The sequence below is a fragment of the Macrotis lagotis genome, chromosome X (assembly GCF_037893015.1).
Source record: "Macrotis lagotis isolate mMagLag1 chromosome X, bilby.v1.9.chrom.fasta, whole genome shotgun sequence".
Classification (NCBI taxonomy): Eukaryota; Metazoa; Chordata; class Mammalia; order Peramelemorphia; family Peramelidae; genus Macrotis; species Macrotis lagotis.
Genome location: NC_133666.1, coordinates 481,010,295 through 481,033,512, shown reverse-complemented (window position 1 = coordinate 481,033,512; position 23,218 = coordinate 481,010,295). Strand labels below are relative to the sequence as shown.

Genomic DNA, 23,218 nt, shown 5'->3' with positions numbered 1-23,218 from the left:
ATATTTTTGAGCACATTATAGCCTGAGCCCAACTCCTATATTTATTGGAGTTTTTGATGGTGAAGCTTGGAATTTCTTTTTGACCCATAAATAATGTTCAGTTTCTTATAAATGTGCTTTGGATTGTTACCATCAGAGTAAAATTGATTTTCATTTGTCTTCTTTTTGAAACAAGAATTCTGCCTCTCTCCCAGATTCACATTCATTTTACTTTTTAAAAATGCTTGATTTATTTAATTTTTGAATTTCATGCAAAGTTACTTTTCAACATTGAGTTGAATTTAATTGTTTTTCTCTTCTATTTTATTTTCCCCAGTTTCATGTAAAAATAAGTTGCAACTTTTGCTTTTAAAACCATTAGTTCTGAATTCTCTCCCTTCCTCCTATTTAATCACCCTCTTTGAGAAAGTAAGTTAATTGACATAGGTTAGAAATGTGTAGTCATGAAAATCATTATCAAACTCAATTTGTAAGAGGGCAAAGGTGAGACTTGGTTGAATAGCCCTTTGAATAACTTCAAAACTCTTCCTTTTTCTTCACTTTTCTTTCTGTCCTTTTAGTGAATTCAATAGATATTAATGCTCAAAATTATTCCAATCCATATTTCACCTATCCAGTGTGAGTTGACAGTTTTTAATGATTAAAATTGATAGCATTGATAAGCTTATATGAAAACTGTCCATACCTTTTGAACATTTATCAATCAAGGAATTTATTTTATTAATAAATTTGACTTATTTTATGTTTGAGAAATGAGATCTTTCTCAGAGAAACTTGCAATATTTTCCCCATACTTTAAATGACAATATTTCCCTCCAGTCTATTCCCCTAACCTCATTTATATTTTTTTCTCTCCTTTCACCCTGCCCCTCCTTCAAAGTGTTTTGCATCTGACCACCTTCTCCTACAATCTTCCCTCCCTTCTATTATCCCTCCCCTTTGCTCATCATTTTCCCCTCCTAATTTTCTCTGGAGTAAGATAGATTTCTATACCAAACTGATTGGGCATGCTGTCCTTTCTGAGTCAGTTTCAATGAGAGTAAGGCTTATGCAGTGCCTCTCACTTTCCACCTCTTCTACTCAACTGCAATATTTTTTTCTTACCTCTTTTATGTGAAACAACTTACCCCATTCTATCTTTTCCTTGACCTTTCTCCCAGTACATTCTTCTCCAACTCAGTAACTGCATCTGTTTGATATAGTATTGCTTCAGATTCAATTCCCACCTGTTCCTTGTCTATACAAGCTCCTTCTAACTGTCCTAATAAATGAGAAAATTCTTATAACTTATCATTATTATCTCCCCATGTAGGAATATAAGCAATCCAAAAATCATTAAGTCCCATAAGATTTACCTTTCCTGCTTGATTTTATGTTTCACTTAAATCTCTTGTTTGAATATCAAATTTTCTGTTCAGTTATGGTCATTTTATCAAGAAAATTTGAAAGTTCCCTATTTCATTGAATGTCCATTTTTCCAAGTACAAGATTCTTGGGGACAATCCAAACTCTTTTGCCTTCCAGACTATCATATTCAAGTCCTACCATCTCTTAATACAGAAGCTTCTAAATATTCTGTTATCCTAACTAGAGCTCCATGGCATTTGAAATGTTTCTTTCTTGGTTACTTGCAATGTTTTCTATTGAATTTGGAGCACAAAAATGTGACTATAACAGTTCTGACAGTTTTCATTTTGTGACTGCTTTCAGTAAATGACAAGTAGATTCTTTCAATTTTTATTTTACTTTTTGCTTCCAGAATATCAGGGCAGTTTTCCTTGATAACATCTTGAAAAATACTATCTAGGCTCCTTTTTTGGCCAGGCCTTTCACTTGGTTCAATGATTTTTAAATTACCTCTCCTAGACCTGTTTTCAATTGCTTTTCCAATGAGATATTTCAATTTTCTTCTTATTTTTATTCTTTTTGCCTTTTTATTGTTTTGTGATTTCTCAGAAAGTCATCAGTTTCCCTTTTCTCTATTCTAAATTATAAGAAATTATTTTCTTCTGTGAGGTTTTGTATCCCCTTTTCCATTTGATTCATTCTGTTTTCAAAATATTCTTTTCCTCATGGCTTTTCCTCATGGTCTCTTTTTCCATTTGGCACATATTGATTTATTTTAGTTTTTTCAAGAGGTTTTTGCAAGGCAGTGGGTTTAAGTGGCTTGCCCAAGGCCACACAGCGAGGTAATTATTAAGTGTCTGAGGATGGATTTGAACTCAGTTATTCCTGACTTCAGGGCCGGTGCTCTATCTACTACACCACCTAGCCACCCCACAAATTGATTTTTAAAAATTTAACGTTCTACATTTTTTGTATCTTCACTAAACTGCTGACTCAGTTTTTATGATTTTCCCATATAACACTCATTTTTCTTCCCAATTTTTCCAAAATTCATTTTGAGCTCCCATATGACCTGAGACTAATTCATATTTTTCTTGGAGGCTTTGCATGTAGAGACTGACACTTTTATCTTCTTCTATGTATGTGTTTTGAGTTTGTTCAGGACTATAGTGACTATATATCATTAGATATGTTTTCTTCTATTGTTTGCTCATTTCCCTAGTCTATGACTTGATCCTGATCACAGTCTAGCCCTGCCAATAGAACAGCAGGGCCCTTCCCACATCAGCCCCATGGCAGAGGGGGGCGCATATAGTCATTCACAGATCAGGAGGGAGGACAGAGCCTCACACACTGAGATCCTTGTGGGAGTGTCCCAAAAGCTCAAGAAGCACCCCAAAACAGTCTAAGGCTGGGAAATGAGCAAGCAGAGAAACAAAAGGAACACCATTGAGAAATATTTAGATTTGGACTCTCTGGTAAGGGACTCTGCTTCCAGGGTGGAAGACATGCTATGCCAAGAATTTAGGGTTTTGAGCAGTTGCTTTCAGAGAGAGATACATCTATGGACATGAAAGTTTTCATTCCTTCTAAGGTGTTATGATCTAAGGAAAGATTATGATGTCACTCTTGGCCTGTGCTCTGTCTATGGCTACCACAAGCATTCCTTTCTGTCTTGGAACTGTGAGGAGGTTGCCTTTTCTGCTGCGGTGACAAGTTATTCTGTGTTTCTATTCCTCTTCTTGGGACTGGTGCCGCAGACTTGCACCCAAATCCGAGTATGAGCAAAGCAACAGAGTTCTGCTTCAATGATAATAAACAGGCCCTGCAAAATCCCCATACCCACCCCCCTTAATGTCCCTGGGCTTACAGTACTGGAAGCAGCTGCTGCTGATTATTCAGTGGCTCCTGGTGTGTTGAGGTCAGATCTGCACTGCTGAGACCTACACTAGACTGTGGTCTACTCTCACCCTGTTAGGCAGACTTTTTCTATTGACCTTCTAAATTGTCCTTGGCAAACTCTAGGTTGAGAGGTCTGGAAATCATCACTGCTTACACTGATACTGTTGCCCAGAAATTTGTTACTGGCTTGTTAGGGTCTATTCAATCTGGCCCAGCCCCTGCTGCAATGGGTTCCTCTGTCACTCTAGAACAGCAGACCCTTCCTGACTAATCCTCCAAGTTGGCTGGAAAATTCTTTAACTAAATCTTTATGTGAATTCTGCCACTCTAGAATGTGTTTAGAGTCATTATTTAAAGGTTATTTGCAGAGTTTTGGGAGTCCAGGAGTGTCTCTGCTTTTACTATGCCATCTTGGCTCTGTCCCTCTCACTTTACTTTTGATAGAGTTAAATGTTGCTTATTTTAGAGAAGGACAAGCCATCCTGTTAACAAATTGTGAAACTCTTATTTTATCATTTAAGAAGTTGTAAATTTACCAATAATTTTCTCAAAACAATTCTGAGTTTGTGAGCATTCTGGTCCAAAGGAATAAATTAGATGCTGTCCATTCCTATTGCTTCACTCTTGCAAACCATGGGTTTTCTTAATCCCCCTATCCTCCCTGACCCCCACCCAACATAGCAACAAACTGTTCACTTTTGAAAAAAAATTCCAATCTATTGACATTAAATATTCTGATAGCCCTCTTATTTTCAGGCTATCACTTATTCTAAATGGGAATATTTAACTTAAAAATAAGTCTGTGATTGGCTAAGCACACTGCAACACACATTGAGAAACATACTTATATCCTGTATGTCTCTTCTCTATACAAAGGCAAAGTATATTAAATTCCATTGTTTGCTATGAGGGTGTATCCATGAAACATTTTTGCATTTAGATAAATGTCAGTGTTCGTGATGAAGAAGTCATGAGACACAGAACTCTTCAATAGCAAGTGACTATTGCTACAGTTATTTCTGATTCCATTTGTCCCAAGGACTCCCTGTCATGTGTAATAGTTTGTGCCAACTGTGAAAATGTTACCCAGAATTATAAATTTTTCCTTTTTTTGGCACATAGATGATGAAGGTCTCTAGGTCTTCATAATATTTTTATTTTACTTCATCAGCATGAATTATTGTTGGACCATTTTCACTGATAATGGTGGAATGTTATTTTTTCACAAGAGACAATCACAGTCTCATGAGACTGTCATTCATTCCTTTTGGGCAGCATATTATTAGATTAGTAGAATCCTACTTCAACATCATGACACTGCCACTCACAATTGTCACTCCAGAAAAATGTTATTACACTAACAATTTTGATAAACTGCCTATATTTCCCCACTCCTACTTCACTTAGAAACTCTATTTGGTATTGATCCTTGCTGACATCTCTCAAAGAAAGAGCTATTCAGCTTTCAAAGCCTACTGGATGTTGTGTTGTCCATAAGCATTCATTCTTTCCATTTATCAATGATAAGTGAAATTATCTCTGCAAAACTTATTTGTGCATTTTTGAGTTTCAATCACAATATAGGAACTCCTGCTTGCCTTAACAAACAGATAAGGATTAGATTAGGCAAAGCAGATAATTTTAGAGCACTTTGTCAAGCTCCTTTCTCATACTAAGAGGTGAGCAGTGTGATTAATAATGGTTGCTCAAAAACTCTGGAGGCTGCCAAATCCTACTGTTACTTTAGTTCAGTGAGAAGACTATGCACTGAACTATCTTTCTGAAGGGTTGCTATTATACCTCCCAATGTTTCCATATCTGCTGCTTCATCATTTGCCCATTATCATAAAATATCTAAGTGGATAAAAATGGTAAAATAGCAAGGATGATGTCTTTTGATTCCTGAATAAATTGAATTTGAGAGCAGCACAGTTGTGCAAATTTGCTGGCCTTACTCTCTCTTTTCGAAAGTCATCAGCGTACAGTGGCAATACAAAAATAAAGAAAACTACTGCTGGCATGGTATGCAGCGGAAGACCTTGGTGTCTTTGTTATCTAACCAGCTTCTAAGCACTCCAAAGCAACTCCTTCAGCGCCCTTCATGACTTTTTGAAAAAAAAATTCTCATTAAAATATTCTGCCAGTAGAAATTCTTCACAAGCCAGGGATAGATATTCCCTTAACTCTCCAAACAGTTTGAGGTTATTGGTTACACTCAATGTAGTTTAGTATGTCTGGTAAATGGTTTTACCAATTTGTGTCCACTCTATTTGCTATGACTTCTTGGACTCACAAGTCAAAATTGCTTGGCAGATGGACACCAAGGTACAAAGTAGCCCTGAAAATATCTCAGAAAGTTTCACACCAAAGATACTAGTTAACATCTTATAAATCCCAAGCTATAATGACTAGAAATAGTGATGGAGTGTTTCAATGACTCAAAGGCTAGCATAGCATGGGTATGGGTAACTAAGATAATTTATTAAGTCTCCCAGTCTTCCTTTTACATTAATAATTGCAGAGAAGCAAAATATTTTGGTTTTTAGTTTTATGGCAATGAAAAAGAAACAAAGAACAACACAATCAGGTCTTATATTATTGTGATTTTGTTTCTATAGTGATACTGAAAAAATAGTGGCAAGAAAAGGGACAATACTAAAGAATCAAAATTTTCCAATCACTTATAAATCTTGATATAAATGTTCATTTTCTTTCACTCAACACAGTATTCTTAATTGGAAGAAATTACTGAGACCAATGAATGAATTCTATAACTGAACAAAAAAAGCTTCTTCCAGGTACTAATAAGGAATTATAGGGTTGCCTGAAGATCTCACAGGGCAGTTCATTTGTTATGATCAAGGGCTGTGTCTCTTTTAAAGGACAAATATATCACTTTGCTTCAATTAATCAATCCTTTTATGCTGTTGCATAAAGGTGCTTCATTATTCTTATGGTCTTCCTCTAATTGTCCTCCTTGTCTGTATTATTTTTCAAAATGTTTTATCAGAAGCACAATTCTCTAGATATATTTTAACCAAGTAACACAGTTTGACTATACCTTCTTAGTTGTACATACTATGTCTCTTTTATGACAATCCAAGTTTACAGTTTTCTTTTTTATTTTTTTGACTGCCACATTAAACTTCTGATTCATGTTGAGTAGTACATTGAAACTCCTAGTTCTTGCAAATATTTTTTCTATTGCGATTGATTCCTCCATCTTATATTTGAGATGGCATTTATTTTTTCACTCAAGTACAAGTACTTGTAGAAACTGCATAAAGATAAAAAAAATACAAATACCATCACCTTAAGGGGGAATTTTTATGTCTCAATGAAAATCTTTGCCAAATTCCTTACTTTAACCTTCTTTTGATTATGCTGATAACTTTGTGTAAAAATAAAAGGATATTTAATTAGTCTTTAATGGCATCTTCTTGATGAAAGCTTTTATGCCTTTTGTGATCATTCTTCCCTTTTAAAGGTTCAAACAAAATTAGTTTTTTTCATGAATTGTTGTAAAACTTATTGAACTTTTATTTCTGAATTCTTTTTCAAATATTCAATCAACTGGCTCACTACTTGAGAGAAAAGCATGTTAAAATTAGAATGCAATTAAGTGAAAAGACTACTAGCTTTTTATCCTCAGAAAATCTTTTTAAGATTGATAGAATTTGATGCCTCATGTAAACAAAAAATATAGAAATATCATTGGTTGAGAAATTTATTTATCTTTCCTTCCAGTTTGAAATTATAAATATTTTTAATGAAAACCTAGATCACATTTGTGGTTGGGTTGCATGTTTAGATGAAAAATAAACTAAGAGATTATAGAGATGGTTATTTATCTTTTTTTTAAAGCATTTGGCTCAGAATCTTGAAGATTCTTCACCAAAAAGAAGTTTGTTAAATGTTAAAATTATAAAATATTCTTGGATAAATGCTACCAGACAGAAGGTTCTGTTCAACAAACCTCCAATTATTAACAAACTACTCAGATTTCCATTTAAAGCCCTTCACAATCTTCTCTGGTCTGACATTTCAGACTTTGTATAGATTATTATCTAGTTCATAAATGATTCTTCTCATCAGGATTTGTCCCTACAGAACAGCTAGTTTGCTTGTTATTTTGATGCCTGTACGTAACTTTGTAGCTCTTATCTCCATGCCTATTTACAGGCTTTCCTCTTTGCAAAGAAAGCATTCTTTTCTTTCTTATGTTCCCAAATCCCCAGATCCATTTAAAGTTCAAGTTAAGTGATAATTACAACATGAAGTATTTATTGATCATGTAGTTTCTGAACACTTTCACCTCAACTACTAACCTTCAATACTGACTTTACTTAGTATGGACTATGTATGTATTTAAATGTGCACATGCGGTTTCCCTTGATAAAATATAAGCTCATTAAAGTCAGGAATGATTCCTTGTGTTTACATAACAGATGACTACTCAAAAGCCATATACGGAGGCAAGACTATTAGAGTAATATTCCTAAATAGTATAATCACTGAATCTCAAAGTAAAAGGAATCTCCACAATCATAGTTTCCAAACTATTCCTGAGAGTCAATACATTTCTCCCTTGACTTCATATTCTCCTCATTATTACCAGCATTTATATATTGTTTCAAAATTTACAAAGAGTTAATTTGTTATCCTAACAAAATCTCTGCAAGGTAGGTGCTCTTACTAGTTCCATGTTTTTTTATAGATGAGGTGACTGATAATTTACAAATTTTTTTTGTCTTCATTCTAACTCCAAAAGAGGTAGGTGTTATTATTCATCTTTCTAGATGAGTCAAAGATTTATTAGCTGAATATCTATCATTCAATAGACACTTAATAATGATATACTATGTTCCCCACATTGTGTTGATTGTAAAAGATATTTCCTGTCATCATGGCACTACAATCTAAGAATTAAATGACAAGAAATTAATAGAATTTTAAGCAGAGTTAAAGGAATAAAAATGATTTAGTTTATTCTTCTTTAATTTCTAGGATACTCTGGCTTTTTTGTTAGAACTTATTGGCTATTGGCTGAAAGAAATGATAAAACAAAAACTCCAAGAGCTTTATAACTATTGGTTTGGGAAGGTTGCTGTAATGAATTCAAAAGCATCCTTCATAGACAGATAAAGAACCGAGATCGAGAGCATCTAGATGCAGTCTTCCTTGCAGGAGAGAAACTTACTAATAAAAACACCTCCAGTAGATACAAATCTGAGTCCCAGGTGATTCCAAAGGTAGGTAGGACCTTAGAGAGCAGTTGAGGAAGATGACTGACAGAGAGCTGATTAGACATGGAGCAGAATTCCACAAAATGGCATGAAGATACTAATAGGTATTTTATTCACTACAGCAGCAATAGAAAATGTGCCACATTGTATAAGTATTCTTCATATGGTGATTTCTATAGGCATTTGCAATTTTTATTTTTAGATCATTTTTACCAGATGATTTTTTCACTTGCCAACTTTTCACCTGAATGCCCTATATATATGGAAGCAAAGAAAAATTCCAAAGTGATTTCAGAACTCTCCTCTACAGTTTCTTTATTTACATTTATATATAACTAAATAACTTTAATGAGAACTCAGTTTAAACTATCTAGTTGACTGATAAAAAGTAAAAAATTCTTCAATAGAGCTTCATCAGTCATGACATGAAGAAGATTTTGAAGAAAAAACTTGGTAATATTTAGAGTCTTTAAAATAAGAAAGAGATTCCAGACATCAGTGGATGCATTTCTTTGCCAAATTACAAAATGAGAATTCTGGAAAGATAATAAGGAGACAGCCCTTGGAACAAGACATCGAAATGGTCTCTCACCTCTGAAGTTCTACTCTTCAGTCTGTAAGATTGTCAGATTACACATGAAGTAAAAAAATTATTAATAAAAGTGGAATGATCATTGATATTTAGGGAACCTCCTCATATAGCTAGGAGACAGTGGTTTCTCTGCCTTCTAGCATCCTTCTTAAGTCTGAGACCAAACCCTCCTAACTTTAAAGAATTTTAGGATGTCTAAGTTTCCATTATAACACTGTCATAAATGGATACTCATCTTAATTTCAAAATGAGATGGGTAGAAATTGGAATACTTAGGCTAACATAAGCACCATGACTTATTCATGTACTCATGTTGAAGAGAATTTTATTGTGTATATATTTGACTTATTTCAATTAGAAAACTGCATTCTAATTTAAATTGAGTGGTGAAACCATTTAGGTTATTTAGTTGGAAAATAAGTTAAATTCCTGGGGAGATTTAGGTGAAGAATGTGATCAATTTTGATGAAATTATGTTCTCATTTTGTATCAACCTAAGAAGACATGGGAATGGAAAAAAATTTCTCATATCCAAATTTATGCAAAGGGAATGAAGATGCTAAGTCTCATCTTCATATTAATTTAATACAAATGCTCCTGGGAGTAGAACACATATATTTTTTTTACATAAAGAAGTTATGAGACTTGCTTCTATTGTCAAATTTTTTGTAAATCTTCTTAAACTAAATAATTTACTATCAATGTGTTTGTGTAAGGTGAGGCTGGTCATTTCTTTAGGAGACTTAAATTTTTAGTTCTTCATTTTTACCAAGTATTTTTTCTCCACTTTAAGTTTATACCTATGCTGGATTTTTCTTGTCTATTTTTAGTATCAGCAACTTATGCAATTTCCAGTAGAATTTTATAAGACTTGACAATAATGAAGAGATGGAATAACTTAGACCTCTCCTTTATTATAATTGAAGTCAAATGGTGGGCACTACCCCTGACCCTATTCGTTTTTTACTCAAATTTCATTAGAATCATCCCTTACTCTTTTCATCCTCCCTCTAAGTTACAAAGATAGTCTTATCCAAATTAAGACAAATTGCAACTCTCTTTTTTCAATCACTTCTTTCATCTATCATATGCTATAGTTTGAAACTTGTTTTCTCTAAATAACTATATTGTTTCTTACATTAGCTATTTATTTGATTTCTTCATTATTTCAAAATTCTACTAATTCATTTATTTTGGTATACCATCTACTACAACAATTTACAACTCCTCAAACAAAAAAAAATTATGAATCTGTAGCCAAACTGAGTCTTAATCTCTGTAAACTTAAGTTCCTTGTACCTCAATCACAGTTAAGTCAGAACTTGAATCCAAAACATTTCTAGGTCACTAAATGAAGTAAGAGTTTATACTTTTGAGAATGCAGCATCACCTCAATTTCATAGTAGGGCATCAAAATAAAAGTATAATGCTGTATAATGGAGGACATCAATTAGTTCTGATTGATAATTTGTTCCATATGAATAAAAACAAAATCACACTGTCTATTTGAAAGAGCATAACAAACAGAAAAAAGGAGAAAATTAGTATAATTAAAAATAAAGAGATAAAATACTCTGTTGTTAATTGGTTAGTGAGAAATATAGACTAAAAATCACACATACATTCACCCCCCATTCACACACTCACACACACACACACACACACACACACACACACACACACACACACAACTCTGTTCTGAGAACTGAGTCCAATAAGAATTATAAAATAAGACAGAAAAGTCCTGATTTTCTATGCTTGGAAGACCTCTGCACGCCAAAATAAGAGAAAAAAATATTGATTGCTTTGGCTTGTGTGTCTCTTTATGTTTTTCTGCAATAAGATACTAGTCCCTGCTCTCTTAGTCTTGCCAGATTGTTGTAAAGATCAAATGAGTTAATACCGTCTACTTCTAAAGCTTGAATATTTATACAAATATTAAACAAAAGACAATGCTCATTGAATATTAGGGAAAGAATTTGGTTAAAATGACACAATGTTTAACTGTATGGGCTAATAAAATGAAAGATCTCTAGAAACAAATAAAGTATTAAATGTACAGACATTTATTGAGTACTTAATAGTTTTTTTTTCCCTCAGACTAATTTTGTTCACACTTAAATTATGAATAACATCATGTACAAATATTTTTCTTCAAATCCAAATGTCTGTACACATATAATCCAGTATACATGATTGCTATATGACTAGTGTAACCTTCTAGAGTTCAAAAAAGGTCAAATTGTCAAGTCTTAGAAAATTCTATTGGAAATTGCATAAGATGCTGGTACTAAAAATAGACAGGAATAAATGAAGAACTAAAAACTAGATTCTGCTTAAGAGATGACCAAACTTCACCTCACACAGACACATTGAAAGCAAATTATTTGGTCTAAGAAGACATAAAAAATTGACAGTGGTATCAACTCTCATAGCTTATTTATGTAAAAAAAATAAGTATTCTACTTCCAAGAGCACTTATATTTTGGTATTTGGCAGAAAAAGTTGCAGTCAGCTCTGAACAGTATGTTAGCTAGTACAATAAAATTCATCTTACTTGTAAGCATTTCAAACTTATTTTCAGTCATCATCTTAAGTTTTTCATTTTCATATTTCCCTTTTTGCTGTTTTTTTAATCAAAACATTCTATTTTATATCCATGCAACTCCTTTAAAAACACTAAAGTTATAACTTAGATTTTTTTTCCTTTTCATGTCTAACGTGCCTGGCTTGTTTGTCATAGACAGAAAAGTTCATTTTTGGAAGAATTTCTCTTAGTAAAAAAGAAAGATTCAGTTCAAAGGATGAAGTGGATGGCTGAAAGACATAGACATTTTAGCTTTTTACTGAGAGTTAGCTCTTTAAAAAGATTTGAAAGACATAATTTCTTATAATTTGATCATTTTTTTAAACAGTGCCAACATTTTAATAAAAGGATAATCATTTGACCATCTTTCTCTTAGACCAAAGGCCTTTTATGGTCTTTAAAGAGTAGGTATTCCTAAGGATATCAGTTAGTTCTGATTGTAAAGAAATTAATGAGAGAATGAATATTGCGATGAAAGACAGAGCCACATTACAATAAAGGACTTTGGTAATATAACTTGGATCACTCAGATCTTGCTCAAAGACAATTACCAATTTCCATGTGTCTTTCAGAATATAGCCATTAGTCAAAACCTAGAATTTCATTAACTCATCCATTCTGACTGGTTAAGTTTTTTTTTAACCTAGAATTCCCACATTTTTTAATTATTGGATGAGGAAGAAGAAAAAGGGAAAAAAAAACTTGTTACAGTAAGTTGTTGTTAATACTAAAAAGAAACAGTAATTTCATACAATTTTCATAGTCATCCACTGGTCATATATGTATGCATTTTTGCACACACATAAATGGACATTCTCATCTCCCTATATCTATGGAAAATACGATAGGATAAGAACATATACTTCTGTAATTGATTTAAGCATTTTATTAGACATAATTTTAATGGTAATGATTTTTATCTCTATACACAAGGTGTGTTTATATTCTGTTTCTATTTTGAAGGAAAATATGTCTCGATGTGTCACAATATTTTAAACTGTATTTTATTGTTCTCTGCAGGAAAATGAATCATTTAAATGAAAAATATTGCAAAAGAAGGAATAATGTGATTTATAATTCAAGTTTAAAGCTCCATCATAATTTTCCATTGTGTTCTAAAAGTTTACACTATGTTACTGAACAATCCATAATTACACTGAGAATAGAATAACACAGCATAATGGTCTTCATAAATATTTCTGTATTAAATTTTGTATTTTTCAAATTCAGCATATAATTTTAATAATCATTAAAACATAATTATATTGTGCATTACAAAAAACAAATACAGAGAAATGAAAATGTAACAAACATAAAATTAATGTGTTTATAAAAGAGCAACTTTTATACTTAATACACATGTTAACAAAGTTAGGAATTAATTTTATATATTGTTACTTCATTCTGTATGCAAAAAGGAAGATTATAGTGCTTCTCTGTTAACTAGGTTCAAGCTTCAGAATGAATAAAATCACAGTTAAATTTATTCCTATAACTTAAGTCAAATATCCCATGAAAGAATACTGTCTATGTATTTACATTTATTCATATATGACATTGCCCAAAATATGGACTTTCACCTCCCAAAACACAACTTTGTATATTAAATCAATAATTTTGCTGTTGTGTTTAACCTATTGGTTCATTAAATAACTTTGCAGCATTTCTTCACAGGAAACAATATTTCTAAAATGCATCAAGTGAGATTTTATTAATATAGCAAATTTTCCTTTTGCCAAGGAGAGAGGAATAGAATAAGGTTAGAAGTTTTCAATGCAAGTTTTTTCAGAATTATTGTTCATATTTTTTCCTTTCAAAAGCAGTTTTAGGAATGAGATAAAGATCACTGAATTGACAATATAAAATAGTACCATCATCAACATTTGAAACAGGATACACTGTCTCTCATATACCTGATTCTGGACAATGCATATTCATTCCACGTGTATAAACATTTAACTCTATATGGTCTCATATAAGCCCCATTATATCTTAATCCTGTGTAAAATTGTTTGCTAGGGACCTATTCTTTGTCTCATTATTATGGTAGAAGGTTGGATCATTCCAAATTACAAGACTATTCAGATCAAAGCAGAATTTGATTGAAATTCATTTTTAAGTGCAACTCCAAGGCAACAAATAGTTGTGGAATGGATTTTGAATTTGAAGTAGCTTTTATTCTTAAGGAAAAGTACACTAGCAAAACAACCACTTGTCCCACATATTCTTCTTCCTTTTTGACAATGACATCTGTTCCCATGCTCTGTCTGTTCAACTCTACAACAGATATATCCTTCAGATTCATATGGCTAGTCTAAATCACAGCAGAAGATCAAGGCATATCGAACCAGAATAGGTGAGTGTTTTTCTTTTATTCATGAATATCATATGATTACTTAGTTCACAAGTAAACAAGAAATGGAGAATTTACTATTTAGTCAATTCATTTGTTTTTTTACCTGAATCTCTTTTCTTCATTCATAAGGGGTGGAGAAAGGAAGGATTTGAGCAATTAAGAATGTGAAAAACTCTTCTTTCCATCAATGACTTCTCATAACTTGATTGAGGTTCTCTCCAAAATCCTCTTTCCACCCTTTCCAATAGGACCTTAATTTAATTTTAAAACTTACTTAAACTTACAACAATAACTACTTTTGAATTTTTAAGTAATGTTATTTGTTGATTCAGACATATTTATTTTACTACTATCATAAAAAGGACAAATTTATAGGCTCTTTGGAATCATTACAAAAAATAAAGAAAATTCTTTAAAAGTTGATATCTTCCTTTTCAACTCATTTTATTAGCCTCTAAAGTTCAGATAATTTGAATTTTTAAATATAATTCTTCAATATCAGATTTCTTTAGCTAAAACAGCTTTAAATATGTTGTGTTCCATAAAATATAAAGCTATTTTTTTCGATCTTTTTTATAACTATGCTTACTTGGTAAATGAGAAATTAATTCAAATTTTTTTAGCATGTTGTGAATAAGCATTGTCTAGTTCTGTCTGGAACATAATAATCACTTAATAAATGTTTATATTTATTCAATACCAACAAAATCTGTAAGAAAAATTTCAAAAATTTTTCTGAAATTATAAAAAAGCAAATTATTTTTGTTAATCATTTTAGGTTTTGAACTATGAATTAGTATACTATAATATTTCCTGCTCTAATTTTGATACACATATTTATAAATTTTTGGTGCTATGAAGCATGAACTGAGGTATGATAACTAATTCTTCCTGGTTCTGAACGACTGTCATTTGGTGATGACTCAGCATTCTTTTTTCCCACTAACCATAAAGAATTTTTGTCTCAGTGAGTTTTTAAAATGGAGTGAACCTGACTACAATCTTCTCTTTTCTTCTCTTCCAATTTACTGATCCATACAGGAGACTTCCAGGCTCTTTGGAACAGTGTTGGTAAAAACAGAGCACATAACAGCAAAAGGCCAGGTGTATATGCTTAGCTATTTCTTAGTGACTCTCCTTTATGTGACCTAGAAGGTCTTTTTCTTTCTTTCCTGTCCATGATGACTGGTTTGGTTGTAATATGCTGACTGATTAGTGGTTAGAAAATTTCTACTATCAAGAGCAGGATTAGTCCAACAATCTGAGGAATTCCATAAAAGACAAGGCAAAGTTCAGTTTCTGGGAGCTTATTCCATTAAGGTGATTGGCCCATTTCATTTATATTAACAGTACCTTACTTCTCCTTTGGAACTAAGATCTAAGAGTCATGCCTTCATCAACTGTTGGAGTTCTTGATCACAGTTCAGATACCTACTGATTGATGTTTCCATCTCACACAATCTCTAGAAAGCTGTTTAGCAAAATGCAATTAGATATAAGGACAGAGGCACACTCTTGATTGTCTTAAGTACACACTGTATACCATACCCATAGTTCCACTGTATGAATATATCTTGGTACCACATCCACATGTTTCAGTATTTTTGCACAAGAACTGCAGTATGGCACCAAAAAGAAAACAAAAGGAAAGGATGAACCTTTTTAGACATGAAGGCCTCTCCAGACTGAACACAGTCTTTGTACACAGAGATGAGAGGAGTTCCATTATCTCCTTCATTAGATTATGAACTTCTCCATTGAATGTATAATGCTTTACTTTTTTTTAATCATTATGTAGTACAATGATTGGCATATAACAGTTGCTTAAAATGCTAACTAATTGATTTAATGGATATGGTTAGAAGATAGCAATTGAAACCCTTGGGTCAAGAAGTAGAAGCGATTGTTACACATATACAGCATATTAAAAAAAAAACATAGTGGGACTTCCTAGAGAGAGCAAAGATGGTAGCGTGAAGCTAAGAAGCTCCTGGAGCTGTTTTCAAAACAGCTTTGAATGAAGTCTCTAAACAGTGAGTTTTAGAATAACTTTAGGAAAGGTTATGTCTGTTTGGGTAAAAGGAGAGTACAGTCCAATGTATGTGGGAGAACTGGAAAGTCAATGAGAGATTTTAAGTCACATATCAGCTTAGGTCCCATTTCAGCAGGCCAGAAGTAAATTCCTACCACAGCTTGGAGAGCAAGATTTGAGACCTGGAACTACTGCAGCATTGGACTCAGGGAGAAAACTGCAAACATTGGAAATGCCAGAGTAAAAAGCAAGAGCCAAGACCCCTAGATGCCCCACACCAAAAAGAAAACAACTTGGCATATATATTTCCTATGACATTGGAGCAGGGTTCAACTATCAAAATGAGCAAGCAACCAAAAAAAGCACAAAACAACAACAAAAAAATGCTAATCTTTGACAGCTACTATTCTAATAGGAACAATAAAAAATGCCATCTTAGAACAGAAAGCAGTGAGAAAATGTTTACATGTGAAGTTACAAAGAGGGGTTTATGAGTTGTTCTCAACTCAAAAAGACCTTTAAAAAGGACTCAAAAAGGATTTTAAAAATCAAAGAAGAAGGAAAGAAGAAAAATATAGAAAAAAGTTATGCAGGAGAATTATGAAAAATTGACTCAATAAAACAATGATTTTAAAAACAAAATACCACCCAAAAAATAAAATCAAGCAATTGGAAAACTAACTGAAGAAAACAAAACCTTAAAAACAATACTTGGACAATTAGAAATGATTGACACTATTAGGATCAAGGTTACATCAAGCAGAAATAAAGGACTGAAAAAATAGAAGAAAAATGACTGATCTGGAAAAAAAATTTATGAATATTTTGTCTACCTGAAAACCATCATCAGAAGAAAACAACACTGGCCAATATCTTACAGAAAATTATTGTGGAAAATTCCCCTAATATTGTAGAACAGGAAGATGAAAAAGTCCTTAATAGAATCCATCAATCACCCCCAGAAAGAACACCACAATAAAAACTCCAAGGAATAAAATAGTAAAATTTCTAAATTCTTAGCTAAAGGAGAACCAACCAAAAAGAAGGAATTTCAATACCTGGGAATTAGGATGTCTCCTCTTGATGTATCACATTCAAAATTCAAGGTTTGCATGACCTGGAACATGATATTTAAGAGAGCAAAGGAGCTTGAATAGCAAAGAAGAATCAAGCACCCTATGAAATCCAGCATATTCTTTCAGGGAAAAAAAATGGACTTTCAATGAACTTTCAAACTTACCTTAGAAAAAGACGAGAATTGAACAGAATAAATGATCTTCAAATACAAAACTCAAGAGATGGTTATAAAGGCAAATGGAAGGGGAGGAATCCAGTCGAAAAGACTAAACTATTTACATCCCTACATACTAGGACAATTCTTGTAACGCTTAAGAATTGTCTTGAGAATTGAAAAGAACATACTTAGACAAAAGTTATGGATAGTAATTGACTGTGATGTGATCTCTTGAGAGTAGTATTTATGTTGGGACAGTTGGGGGATTTTTCTTAAAAAGAAGGTGTAAGTATAAATTGATTATGATGCAAGTATGCTTATGACTCAAAAATTGTACTTCTATCAGGACAGTTGAAAGAGGTATACTTTGATAGAGGGAGTGGGAACAAGACAGCAATAAAATGATTAGGACATGGAAAAAGGAAAAGGATTATGCTGAGATAAAAATGTGGAGTTATTAGAGGATAAATACTGAATGAAGATGTATACAGGATATTCTATGAGCAAATTTTTCAGCAAATTTGGTTCAAAGAAGGAATAATACACCTTCCCAATTGAGTGTAGAAGTTTATTCTACCTTACTGGGAAGTAGGAGGGAAAAGTAAAAGGTTAAAAAATAAATAAAAGGGAAAAGAGAAAAGAAAAAGGAGGTGGGTTGATGAAAGGGAGGGCAAACTGTGAGTAGCAGAAGTCAAAAGAATAAACAATGAAAAGGAGGACAATGGGGAAAGGAGAGAGAAAAGTCAAATTCTGAACTGGCATACCATTCTGGAGAGCAATTTGGAAATATATTCAAAGGGCAATAAAAACTGTGCATATACTTTGATTCACCAATACTACTACTGAAAACAAGACTTGGAGTCTCCCAAAGAGATCATAAAAAAGATGAAAAGACCAATATACAAAATATTTTTATATAAAAAAAAATTAGCAGCTTTTTTTGTAGTGGCAAAGAATTGGAAATTGAGAGAATGTCCATTAAGTGGGGAAAATTTGAATAAGCTTTGGCATATGAATGGTATAGCATACTATTGTTCTGGAAGAAATTTGAGAAGAAAAAAAAACTTTAGAAAAGTCTGGAAAGACTTGCATGAACTTATGCTGAGTGAAATGAGCAGAACCCACAGAAGACTGGACATATTAACAGTACTACCAATAGTTTAAAAAGGAAGTGAAATTCTATCATAAAACTGCCCTTTTGTGAAGTATGTAGTTGACCCAATTGCCCAATATTCTGATTTTGAATCCTTATGTTCAATGAAATCACATCTGAGTTGGGGAGAAGAAAGCTTAAGTGTTTAATATTATATCTTTAATTTTGTACTAGTTACAACAAAAGGAAGTGGAAGATAATCTTAGAAAGTCCTTAACAAAAAGAGGACGGCAGGACTACACATGTCAGGAAAGTCCTCACACAAAAAGAAAAATTTTAATTGAGCCCTGGAGGAAACCACGTATTATAAAATCAGATGGAGAAGTAGAAGAAACTTAACAGCTTAAATCTCTTAATATTCTCTTACAAATAGTTTTCAAACAATATCTCGAATTTAATTATGATTCAGAAAAGCCAAAAAAAGAAAGATAAACTATTAAAAAAATCATTGAACTGATAAAAGAACCAAGAATTTAGTAAGGTAAACCTTAGTGAATTTCATTTAAAAGTAGAAAGAAATCCATATTACTAGCATCAACTTTTTAAAAAATATATGAATGTCCATCGGTTTTGATGAAGAAATTAAAGCGATTTCTGGGAACTATTTTGGGCAATTTTATATAAGTTAAACAAGTAATCTAGGAGGAAGGAATGAATATTTCCAAAAATATATACTACAATGATTAATGTAAAAGGAAATCTTTCCACTTTCAATTTATTTATTTATTGTGAATTTTACAATTTCCCCCCTTAATCTCTCTTTCTTCTCCCAATCCCCGACACAAGGCTGTCTGTTAGCATTTACATTTTTTCCATGATATATGGATCTAAGTTGATCTAAGTTGATCTAAGCTAAATGTGATAAAAGAGAAATCATCTCCTTAAGGAAAAACAGAATAAGAGATAACAAAATTACAAAAAAAAGAAACTTTTTTAAATTAAAGGTAACAGTCTTTGGTCTTTGTTCAAACTTCAGAATTCTTTCTCTGTATAGAGATGGTATTCTCCATTGCAGATATCCCAAAATTGTGCCTGATTGTTGCACTGATGGAATGAGTTGGTCCATTAGGGTTGATTATCACCCCCATACTGCTGTTATGGTGTACAATATTTGTCTGGTTCTGCTCATCTTGCTCAGTTGCAGGCTTCCCTGAATTCCCATTCCTCCTAGCTTCTAATAGAACAATAGTGTTCCATCACATACATATACCACAGTTTATTAAGCCATTCCCCAATGATGGACAATCACTCAATTTCCAATTCTTTGCTACCACAAACAGGGTTATTATGAATATTTTTGTACAAGTGATATTTTTACCCTTTTTCATAATCTTTTCAGGGTATAGACCCAGTAGTGTTATTACTGGATCAAACGGTAGGCACATTTTTGTTGTCCTCTGGGTGTAATTCTAAATTGCTCTCCAGAAAGGTCGGATAAATTTATAGCTTCACCAACAATATATTATTGTCCCAGATTTCCCACAACCCTTCCTACATTGATCATTGTGATTGTTGGTCATATTGGACAGTCTTACAGCTGTGAACTGGTACCTCAGAGTGCTTTAATTTGCATTTCTCTAATAAGTAGTGATTTTTAGAATTTTTCCAAATGATTGTGGATCACTTTGATTTTTCTCATCTGTAAATAGCCTTTCCATACCCTTATACCATTTGTCACTTGGCAAATGGCTTGTTTCTTTAAAAAAATTGACTCAGTTCTATGTATATTTAAAAATGAGTCAGAAGTACTTTGTCAGAAGTACAAGTTGTAAAAATTGTTTCTCAATTTGCTATATTTCTTTTAATCTTGGTTACAGTGGTTTAGCCTGTGCAAAAGCTTTTTAATTATATGTAATCAAAATTATCTAGTTTGTTTTTAATGATGTTCACCATCTCTTCCTTGTTCATAACCTTCTTTCCTTTCCATAGATATGACAGGTAAACTATTCCTTGATCTCCTAGTTTGCTTCTAATATTTTTTTTATTTCTAAATTCTAATTCTGCGTCCATTTTGATCTTATAGATGTTGATCCAATCCAATTTTGTGTCATGCTAACTTCCAATTTTCCCAATACATTTTATTGAAGAATTTTTATGGCAATGTCTGTATTCTTTGGGTTTATCAAACAGCAAATTACTATAATCATTCCCTGATATAGCTCCTAGTCTATGCTGCTGAGTTTTACAGTTTTTCCTCCATTCTTGCTTTCCTACCCCTACCCCCCATGGAAAGCATTCTGTTAGTCTTTACATTGGTTTCATGTTATATATGAATCTCAGTTGAATGTGATGATGGAGAAGTCTCATATCCTTAAGGAAGAAAAATAAAGTATGAGATAGCAAAATTACATAATAATATAACAATTTTTTCTAATTTGATGGTAACAGTCTTTGATCTTTGCTCAAAGTCCATAATTCTTACAATGTTTTTCTTGTTCTGCTCATCTTGCACAGCCATCAGTTCATGTAAATCCTTCCAGGATTCCCTGAATTCCCATCCCTCCTCGTTTCTAATAAAACAATAGTGTTCCATCACATACATATACCACAGTTTGTTAAGCCATTCCCCAGTTGATCGACATTCACTTAATTTCCAATTTTCTGCCACCACTAACAGGGCTGCTATAAATCATTTTGTACAAGTGATGTTTTTACCCTTTTTCATAATCTCTTCAGGTTATAGACCCAGTGGTGATATTGCTGGGTCAAAGGATAAGAACTTTTATGTTGCCCTTTGGGCATAATCCCAAATTGCTCTCCAGAAAGGTTGAATGAGTTCCCAGTTCCAGCAACAATGTATTAGTGTCCCGGATTTCCCACAACCCTTCCTACATTGATCATCATAATTTTCAGTCAAATTGGCCAGTCTGAGAGGTGTGAGGTGGTATCTCAGAGATGCTTAAATTTGCATTACCCTTATAAGTAATGATTTGGAGAAATTTTTCATATGACTATAGATTGCTTTGATTTCCTCATCCTCATGCTTTTGCATAACCTTTAACAATTTGTCAATAGGGGAATGGCATGTTTTTCTTTGAAAATTTGACTCAGTTCTCTCTATATTTTAGGAATGACTCCTTTGTCAGAAAAAAATAGTTGCAAAAATTGTTTCCCAATTAACTTCATTTCTTTTGATCTTGGTTGTAGTGGTTTTGTCTTTACAAAAGCTTTTGAATTTTATTTAATCAAAATTATCTAGTTTGTTTTTAATGATGATCTCCATCTCTTCCTTGGTTGTAAACTGCTTCCCTTTCCATAGATCTGACAGTTAAACTACTCCTTGATCTTGTAGTTTGCTTCTAATATAGGCTTTTATGTCTAAATCCTGTAACCAGTTGGATCTTATCTTGGTATAGGATGAGAGGTGTTGGTCTAATCTAACTTTCTTCCATACTAATTTCCAATTTTCCCAAAAGTTTTTATAGAAGAGAGAATTTTTTTCCCCAATAGCTGGACTCTTTGGGTTTATCAAACAGCAGATTACTATAATCATTTCCTGCTATTGCACCTAGTTTATTCCACTGATACACAACTCTATTTATTAGCCAATATCAGATAGCTTTGAGTACTGATACTTTATGATATAATTTTAAATCTGATAAGGCTAAGCCACCTTCTTCTGCACTTCTTTTCATTAAATGCCTGGAAATTCTTGACTTTTTATTCCTCCATATGGATTTAATTATATTTTTTCAAACTCTTTAAAATAATTTCTTGTAACTTTGATTAGTAGGGCACTAAACATGTAATTTAATTTTGGTAGAATTGTCATTTTATCATATTAGCTTAGCCTGTCCATGAGCAGTTGATATTTGCCCAGGTATTTTAATCTGATTTTATTTGTGTGAGAAGTGCTTTGCAGTTGTTTATAAAAGGTTTCTGAGTCTGCCTTAGAAGTTAGACTCCCAAGTATTTTATATTGTCTGAAGTTACTTTGAATGGGATTTTTTTCTAGCTCTCTGTTGCATCTTGCCAATCATATATAGAAATGTTGAGGATTTATGAGGGTTTATTTTATATCCTGCAACCATGCTAAAGTTGATAATTATTTCTAGTAGCTTTTTAGATGATTTTTTGGGATTTTCAAGGTATACCATTATGGCATCTGCAAATAGTGTCTCCTCCTTCCTTATTCTAATTCCTTCAATTTCTTATTCTTCTCTTATTGCTGAGGCTAACAATTCTAATATGATATTGAATAGTAGTGGTGATAATGGGCATCTTTGTTTCACCCCTGATCTTATTAGAAATGCCTCAGGTCTATCCGCATTGCATAAAATGCTAGTTGATGGTTTCAAATAGATACTGCTAATTATTCTAAGGAACCATTTATTCCTACAGTCTCTAGTGTTTTCAGCAAGAATGTGTGCTGTATTTTGTCAAAAGATTTTTCAGCATCTATTGATATCATATAATTTCTGATAGGTTTGTTATTGATATAATTAATTATACTAACAGTTTTCCTTATATTGAACCAATCCTTCACTCTTGGTATAACTCCAACTCGGTCACAAAGTATTATCCTGATAAGAACTTGTTATGATCATTTTGCTAAGATCTGATTTAAGATTTTTGCATCTGTATTCATCAGGGAGATAGGTCTATGACACTCCCTGGTTTAGTTATAAGCACAATATTGGTGTCATAGAAAGAGTTAGGCAGAGTTTCATCTTGATCTATTTTTCCAAAGAGTTTATATAGAATTGGAACTAATTGCTAGTTGAATGTTTGATAGAATTCAATTGTGAATCCATCTGACCTTGAAGTTT

The 23,218-nt window shown here is 32.7% G+C and overlaps 1 pseudogene; it reads right to left on the bottom strand.

Annotated features, from left to right (window-relative positions):
- Window positions 1-13,465: 13,465 nt before the first annotated feature.
- LOC141499286 (SPRY domain-containing protein 7 pseudogene) lies at window positions 13,466-13,979 on the bottom strand (annotated as a pseudogene).
- Between the last annotated feature and the right edge of the window lie 9,239 nt (window positions 13,980-23,218).